Source organism: Platalea leucorodia, assembly GCF_965183815.1.
Source record: "Platalea leucorodia genome assembly, chromosome: 3".
Classification (NCBI taxonomy): domain Eukaryota; kingdom Metazoa; phylum Chordata; class Aves; order Pelecaniformes; family Threskiornithidae; genus Platalea; species Platalea leucorodia.
Genome location: NC_138825.1, coordinates 26,703,245 through 26,712,653, shown reverse-complemented (window position 1 = coordinate 26,712,653; position 9,409 = coordinate 26,703,245).

Genomic DNA, 9,409 nt, shown 5'->3' with positions numbered 1-9,409 from the left:
AAGTTCAAGGTTAATCTTCCAAGTGGAAGAGAAGAAACAGGTCATGGTTTTTCAGGTCAATGAGGCTGTTCCTGTCGTGTTCAGAGGAGAGTTATCTTGGCACTCAGCAAATCCAACAATAGAAAATGTCAAAAGCTACCTGGAAATATCTGGGACCAGAGGGAGAACCTGCTGCATGAAAGATCTCTACTCACTTTCTGGGGGATTACCTGTTCAGTAGGATTATTTGCCCTCAGCCCTGTGACAGACCACAGGGGAAAAAAAAAAGGCACTGCAGCACAGGGTAATTTTATAGCCAAATAAAAATATCTATTGTCAGGCTTTCCTGGAAAGGCTGGACTACACCATCAGAAATTAAGAGGCTCCTCAGAGTGCTTAAGTAAAACAGCTACTAGGGACATATTCAATACTGTTGGCAGATGGCTATGCTTCAATTGTCTGTGCATGGAGTGGGCCCTCAAACAGAGCAAGGGCACCTATAAAAAGAGCAGAACTGTCTAAAGAAGCTAAATGCATCAGGAATGACTGTGTGAAATTTGGAGCTAGGAGCAGCTCCTAAGACGGCATCCTAAACCAACTCCAGTCCTTGTCACTCATTGCTTAATGTTTGAAAGCACTATCTCAGAATCCAGTTGTCATATCCCACTGCTAAGGATGACTGGGAAACATGAAAAGTGGTTTGCTAGCACTCCACTCTCACTCTTGAGCCCATCACTCTTGAGCCCATCACTCGGTAAAGGCCTTAAGGTTGTCTTGGAGTTCAGAGATTGTTTTTGGGGAGGAACTGCTCCATCTCCTCCCAAGACAGATGAAAGTTGGCAGAATCACTTGCCTACCTGAAAGACCCCAAGGCCCGTCATGAAAGCCTTCAAGCTGGTGAAACATCTTCTGTGTAGAAGATGCTGGCTGCCTAGATATCTTCTAGTGGGTGGCACCCCCCAGGCTGCTGAAAGGCCCAATTGCCTTAAAAACCTCTGCGGGTAGAGCAACGGTGCGCCTTTCATTCTTTAAGGATGCCTTTGTGTTCAGAAACCTCTTGTCCTTCGAATCTGACGGTCACCTTGTCAACCTGCTGCTGGGCTTATGGGGAAGGCCATGGTCTTGGATATGTCAAGGTCCAAGAGAATGTCTCCCCGTCTGCTGCTAATCAAGCCTTGGGTTCTCGTGTTGAAGTTATACAAACTTCATTTTTTTGACACGTACCCAAGACTGAAACCATGCTCATCTTTCATGACAACTGTCTAATCATACAGCCAATAATTTGGGATAGTCTGGCTGGTTAGCGTGTCCAGGCAGTACATAGCCTGCCTCCTGCTGCTGTTGACATGCATCGCAGCAGTAAATGGGCGGGTTGTGTGGCTGAGCTTTTATACGTGGTAGCGTAGCAAAGAGGTGCAATCTGCAGGCTCAGACCTGTAACACTCTTCCCGGAGGACTTCGGGTAGCCACAGGCTCCTGAGCTCCTGCCGCGCACGTCACCACGCCTCGGGCACCATTCTCAGCTGCCGGGCACGCTGACGTCCTGCAGTCCCAGACTGACTGACCGGGCCTGGGCCCAGAGCACTCCAGCTCAGCTCAACAGAGTCACCAGCTGATGGATTTGGCCTCATGGTGCCTATCAAGGCTTTTCTTAAAGGACCCTGAAGATCTACCTGCTGTGTCAAACAGTCTCCACAGAAAGCCTCTTCTGCACTTTGGGGTGATATATGACTGGTACTCTGTCAAAAGTCAACTTGATAGGAACCGTGGTTATTGTTACAACCCGAGCTCTTTCCTACAAGACACTACGCATACCACGTTGTAACAGAAGGTAATTCTGTAATTGTTCAGGGCAGCACACAGCAAATAGCTTGTGCAAGACACTTAAGAGATTTCTATTCCCAGGGTCACATTTCCTGAAAGCTACTGCACAGCATGGTTTTAAATTGTCTTTAAAAAAAAAAAAAAAAAAAGGAGAAAGAGATGTCCCTGTCTTTGGGGGAATTTTTTCCCATTTAAGAAATCTCAGTGCTGGAAAAGTTTCTGAAGCATTGCTTTCATCAGGATTATTTTGTGGCCTGGCAGAGTCCCTTTAAATGCTGGCGGTAATTCTTTGCCCTTGCTGTCTGTCACCTCCAAAATACTCATTAAGAACTGCAGCTACCTATCAGCTGTTACAGAACCATCTGTGCAGCCTTTGATCATGTTTTTTTCTTCCAGATTGCTATCATCCTTCTGGAAACTGAGAATGGGACAAAATGTTGCAGTGATATTACACAGTAGGGCAATATATTGTTAGTGGATATATTGTTAGTGTTAGTATAAAAGAAACAGTTTAGAGTAGTGGCTGCTGACACCTCAGGCAGTCCACAGTCCCCAGGTCTGCAAAATTAAGAGGATAACAATTATTGTGGTATGCAACAAAGAAATACTTAAGGCCACTGAGACTTTCTCTGAATGTGAAATCTGATTTCTATGATACCTCATTCAGTTTTGGAGGGGCTGAAGCTCAGAATCGGAGACCTTTTTATTTGTTTCCATTTTGGTGATTTCAGTGTCATCTCAAGCTTAGTCTGAAGCCTGGAAAACTGTCATAAAAATCCAAATTGGAATGTAATTTTGTGGATCACATTGATCTGTAATTGTCCCCTCTTTTTCTACTTGAAAACAGAAAGAAAACTTTACTTGTACCTGTATTGTTGGTTACAACTTGTTTCAAAGAACGTGATTACTTCTGTCTGTCTTTCTGTTAGAAGCTTATCTCATCATTAAAACGGATGAAGAGACATGACAGGCTCTGAGGATCAAAATTCAAGAACAGCCACACAGGTTACCCATGATTTAAATCAGAAAAATAGGGGAATTTTGTAGAAAACAGATGCAGAGTTCAGTGAGAAAAAGAAGCAACCCTGACGTAGGTTTGCAATGTTAGCTAAAAATAACATAACATTTTTGTGGTCAAATGCGTGTTTAGTTAATTAGATCATTTGATTCACAGAATATTGGTTTGAATAAATACAGGGCTGCGGAGCGCTCCGGAGCACATTCCCTTCTTGTCCTCAGGGAAGTACCCACATGGTGTAATCCCAGAGAAGACAGCAGCTTTGCCTGGGTCCCCGGGGGCACGGAGCTCATCCCTTACCACACATGAGTGCATGAAGTCCCTGACTGGCTGCCATCCTGAGAATCTGTTAATTCAATTTCTCAGTGTCTTCCAACTTGTTCTCTCTGATATTCTAAGTCCTGAGAGTTCAGGCAGTTAATGTGTTCTCTGCTAGAGGTGATTATTATATTAATTAGTCATGCTCCAAAGCTTTATATGGAATAGACTGAAGCATTTAACAGCCAGAAGTTACAATGCCACCTCCTAGAATTATGTCAAAGTGACCCCACAAATAAAATCTTCACCGGAGTTGCTCACCACAGAAAAAGTGATTCTCCCTCTGGCCACAGGGAGCCACACAGCCACCATTATGAGCCCAGGGAAGAAAGCAAGGGAGAAGGCAAAATCTGTAGTCTCTAAACTCAGTGCCAGGAATTACAGGGGTTGCTCTCTCCTTGAGGTGACCCTACCAGTTGCACCTGGGCTCTCGTTAGCTGTCTTCTCACCAGCTCCTGCTGAGAGTCTTGCATTGTTTTTAGCCAGGCATATAGAATGCGTATGTAGCAAACTACTTGTACCTACTTGCACACAGAGTAATTAGCGCAGACTGTTGTCATAATTTCTAAGTTCCTTTTTGACTGCAATTTTAAGGTCACTTTGCAAGATGGAGGATGACCATTAATCTATGAAGCCTTAAGCAACTATAGCAATTGCTTGACCCCAGAGAATAATCCAAATTTTGTGTAATCACCCCAAGTATACGACTCCGTAACATGACTCTCTTAAACATTTAATTCTCTCACTACAGTAGAGCAGTAGCACCATAGACCAGAAGCCCTAATCATTATCTCACACACCATACGTCTAAGATAGTTCTGGTATTGACGTACAGGTCTGGTAGCACTCAGCTCCATAGTGCTTTCTAGACAAGACCATCACATTAAACTCATTCAGCGTCATTAACTTATTTCTCAAGACCTCTGACTGGCTCTTAAAGACAGAACTTGCGCTGCACTTTCCCATTTTCTCCTTCAATATGTTTCCACCAAATTTCAGTTTGGTCAGCTGGAGGATCCAAGAAGAGCTCATGTAGATCTTCAAGTGAGGGAAGAAAAAACTTGAATGAACCAGCAACTCGATAGAGAGGCATCTAGGGAAAAACTGATTAAGGTCTACAGAGGGATCACTTTCCCTTGTTTTCAGCATATGATCGTCTTTCCCTTTCTGTAGACATAATATGTACTCTACAAAGGTAGAAACAAACCTCTTTGGGGATTTTGATTCTAGCTAGGTGTCTAAATACATCTTCTTTCATTTACTGAGATACTTAACATTCATTGAAATGCAGTCTCATTTACCAGAGTGCCTAACCACATGCCTAGATTTTGTCTAAGATTTTAAATATTGAGATAGTTAGTTTGGACTAGAAGGTCTGCTGCACTGAGATTCTCACTTTGCTGGATTAGAGAAGGAGTGTTGATAGTGCCTAGTGGACTTGCCTAGTGTCACATGACAAGTTAATTACTGAAATTGAGCCTGCTAATACTGAATTTCAGTCTGTTGTCCCACCTACTGCTCATTTCTGCTCTCAAATCGAAGTATAGCTGCTTGAAAGTGCAGATTTTGTCTGTAAAACTCAAGTCTCAGTCCAAATGTAGCCTCAGCTCTCAGTGTCCCCAGCTGTGTCTGAAAGCTGATACTTCCTAAATAAAAAGCTCCTTCTGTTTCTCTGTTCTATGTATGTAGTGGAGATAAAGTGTGTAGAGCAAGGACTGTTCCTCAGAGGACTTCAAAAATACTCTTTGACCAAATGATATTTGACATTTCCTTTGCCACTCTGCAAGGCTCCTCAGAGGGCTGAACTACGCTCATTCCTGCCACGGAAGCAAAGCCACCACTTCACTTCCCTCAAGCTAAACAGTGTATGATGGGCAACAATTCAGAATTAATTTGACAGTAATGGAAATGACAACTATTACTGTGAGGTATTTCTGCTATGGACATTGTCATCCTGTCCTCATTTCACCCCCCCACCCACAATTTTTGGTGTTAGAAGGAATCTCTGAACAGCAGACAACCCCATAGACAGTGCACACTCATACACACTGCTGTCTAGGCAGCCAGAGCAGCAACTTTGGACTTGACAGCCTCTGTGGGTACCAGAGCCCTAAAGTCCCACAAAACTGCAGCTCTAGCATGGAGATAGAAAACACTCAGCATGTGGCTACAAAGTGCATAACACACACAGGTCCACGGGAAGTGGCAATTTCTTCTAAGCAGGAGACCGGTGTAGAATCATAGACTAGTTTTGGTTGGAAGGGATTTTTGGAGCTCCTGTGGCCCAACACCTTGCTCAAATCATAGGACATCTAAGGCTGTTCCTGTCAGGAAACAGGAAATTTTTTTATTTTCTTTCCAGCTAATTTTCCACTATGAATGCCCAAAACAAACTGGAGATGAAAAGATGCGTTCTGTGTACATAGCTAAGAAAAACAGTACGGGTTAAATTTAAAATATGCACAATTCCTTTCTTTGTAACACTGGTATCCATGCAGAATGAATAGTGTTGAGGCCAATGTAGTCATAAGACAAGACATCACCGGCTAAAATCCCTACACAGGATCAGTGGATCCTCTCCCTATCTACAATGATTTGATTTCTTAATGTATACACAGTAATTTAGGTCTTGCAACCCTGAGAATGAGGGCAAAGTCCTGAAATAATGAATGGCCTAAGGTGAAGAAAACCATTTTGCAATTCCTTTCTAAACATCCTCACTTCCCTTTGTCTTCTGTTCCCCTTTCTAAAAAGAAAAAATAAAGTAAAACAAAACAAAACAAAAAACCCAAACTGATTTCAACCTACCTTGTGTGAGCTTGGCTCCTGCCATGCCAGACACTCCTACCCAGCAGAGAGATGCATTCCACCCACTCTTCTACAAACACCCACAGAAAGCATAGCCCAGAGCTGCTCTAGGCTCACTGCCAGTCTCTCAGACATGGCTTCTCCTTGATCCCAGCCTGCCGTATGTAATGACTTTCTGACCTGCCGGTGGAGAGCCAAGCTAAAAGCTGACCACTGAAGAAACCCAAACATGGCAAGAATGCCCAGATGTGCGAGGACAGGCATTACAAGCACGGGAGAGGCAGGCAAGAGGGCTGGGGAGAACAGGGCTCAGTCCAGTTTGCTCCTAGCGCATTGCTTTGATAGCCTCCTGTTAGCTCAGCCAACATTTTAGGGCTATTAATATTTTTACACGCAGCATGGGCAAGTTCCTGTCCAGCTGATGAAAGACGTTTCCTTAACTTTTTACATCTTAACAGCTGAATTTGTAAAATCAGAACTTAATGCTGTACTAAGGTATTAACTTGAAGTCTCAGCTCTATTCAAGTCAACAGGTGCCTCATCTCTGACTTCACTCTGAATAGCTAGCGTAGGCTTATTTTAGTAACTAGCCCTGTATCACAGTAGCTATAATAAAAAGACATCATCTATAAAAATCAGTTTAAGTATGATACTTGAAAAGCTTCAGGAAACCAGATGATTTCAGGGGGCTTTTATAAGTGTAGCTTCTACAAGAATAACAGAATCACCTACTTGGTCTAACAAGCAACATACTTGCCACTTCCAGGTAGCAATTATTTCAGCAGGGTGCAACCAGAATGCACTCATCTAGCTCCAGTTTTGAATAAGTCCTTCCTTTCCTTTAAACAAGGACAACAGGAACATCAGTTATCCACACGCTGCTGTTAAAAATGGTGACGCTTGTTTTTACTGAAACCCTCCCTGTTGGTTTTCCTGCACAGCCATGAGCAAGTCAGACACAGTGGCTCTGCATCACTTCTGTTTTTCTAGAACGAAATGAGCACAGCTGCCAACTTCACAGGAGACAGGTAGTGATCAAGATTTTGATCTTTTGATGGGTTGCAGCATAGAAGAGCAAGATGCTTTCATTATTAATATTCTCATACATTTATCCTGTAGTAATTTATTGCACAAGCCAGGCATTATTCCTCAAAGAAATATAGAAGATAAATCCTCTCAAGCTGTTCTGTGAGGAACAGAGCCAACGAATGTTGGATCCCTACAGATTTGAGTTCTTTGTCTCCTAAATTCTCCTGCCCGCCCCGTAACAGTAGCTCTGCTGCATGTTCCCCTGAAACGCCCGCTGGGCATAGACAGCACACGCTGCAGTTCCTGTGCAGCCATCCACAGATTGGCCAGCTGACCAGGTTATATAAAATGCCTGTATTCTGCCTACTTTTTTCTCATGGGGGTCATTACGCTGGGGAGTCTGCCCTCCATGTAGCTATCAATTTTTCAGTAAAAAACCCTCTTAGGATCACATTTGAGACTTATTTCTACATGATTTAAATGCAGCTGAGTATGGCCAATAGGCCCGAAAGCTATGGGGCAGGGTAACAACAGATGGATCAACCACAAAAATCATCTCTCCTTAGGAAACTGGGGATGTTTTTCCCATCCCTAATGTGTGGGATGGAAATGCAACATCAAGGCTCCCAGACAACCTTCTGGTTTATGGCAATAAAATGCAATATAATACTCTAAATGCATTTTCATGTTTTAGAGATAATTTCCCTATGTTGTCGTGACAGGGCTGAATCCTTTTTCATGTCCTAGATAAGCATTTAATAATCTCATATCTTAATGTAATCATTCTAGATTTTAAAACCTTTTGGCTTTGAGATAATCCAACATTCCTACAGCATATTTTATTGCAAATTGCCAATATGATGGAGTGGATGGAGAACATAATTTTGTCTATAAATTTCATATTGAAAAATGTCATATATGGATAAACTACATTTCTAATGCCTTGAATATATAAAGTATTGAGCCTAATTTCAGAGCTGTCCTTTGTTACAACTGAATCTAGCCTTTCGGTCTTAAGATCAGGTTTCCATTAAGCCACAGGCTGATAAAAAAAGTGTAGGTAAAAGTACAAGAAGCAGCCTGTTCTTTGGCCTGGCTAACTGCAGACAGTCCAAATAGTTCTTTTAATACATTTTACTCTTTAGGAGAATTATAGTGTAGTGCATTTGTGCTTACAATGTTAGCATTTACAGGAAGGTCGTGGGTAAGTTCAGGTTTTTTTCTGAGTATGCTTTTACCTAAGCTAACAGGGAGACCCAGGAAGGCCTACAGCTCTATGTACGCCAAAAGGGAGCAGTGTTACTGTGAAAGTGCCATAGCAGTAAAGACTTTCGTTATCTCAATTAATGTCAGTCAATGTACAAATGTTGTTTATGGAGGTTGTGATATGTTAGTGTGTTCAGTTGGATGTCACCAGAGACACCTCAGAAACAAAGGAACAAGGGTACAATTTAAATGGATGTTAGACTTTTATCGTGAACTTTTGGGGGTACAAACCACTATAATTTCTTATATTCTTACATTAGTGTGTCTATTAGTAATTGCCTTTCAGTCACTTCCTTACATGTTCAGCTTAGACATACCCTGCAGCACACTTCCTGGAAGCTTCATGCTTGCTTTGCTGCTATATATTGTGTCAAAGAATCTAAAAACGGATTCTTAACTTTCTATAGATCGTTGCAACTACACGGATATGACTCAAGCAAGATTGTAGGAAGAGACAGTATCTTTTATTAGTTAGTCTAGTAAAATACATTTCCCAATAGGCCTTTCCTAATGTCTTTAATGGAAAAACATACCATATAGTTATTATGTGACTCCTAATTAATGAGAATTGGCTCCCAGTTCTTCTGCTTCAGATGTGCTGGCCTGCACTGCTCTAAACTGACAGCTTTAATTCAGTAACTTCAGTAACAGCATGACCATTTGCTCTGTGCTTCTCAGTGGTACAGATCACTAAATTCTGCACAGTCCCTGTGAAATCAATCAATCCTGTCGCCTGTTGGCTCACACAGACAGCTTAGTCAGCTCCATGAAAGGTTTCATTTTTTAAATGAAAAATTCAGATGAAGATTGCTGCTTTAGCTGTCTGTGATTCAACTACTTGTAAAAAATAGCAATGTCCTCTAATATTCATTGATTGAATAGTACTGGTGTACTGGAGTGATAATCAAAGTAAGATAACCCGTAATTTTGAGTGAAAATAAGGTATCAGTGTCTAGAAGATCTGAGGACACAGTTTGTGGTTGCATGGAACATGCAACAAGGAAAGAGGAAGCCTAGAAGACATACCACAAGGTGCAGGACCCCAGTTGAAACCTCACGTGAAATGGAGTTGTTAGTCCCGTGTTTCTGAGGTGAACGTCGTATTGGTCACATCCAATGGGAAACCCTGACCTGTTACCTGGCCTCTGTAGTTTCACTTTAGACAGA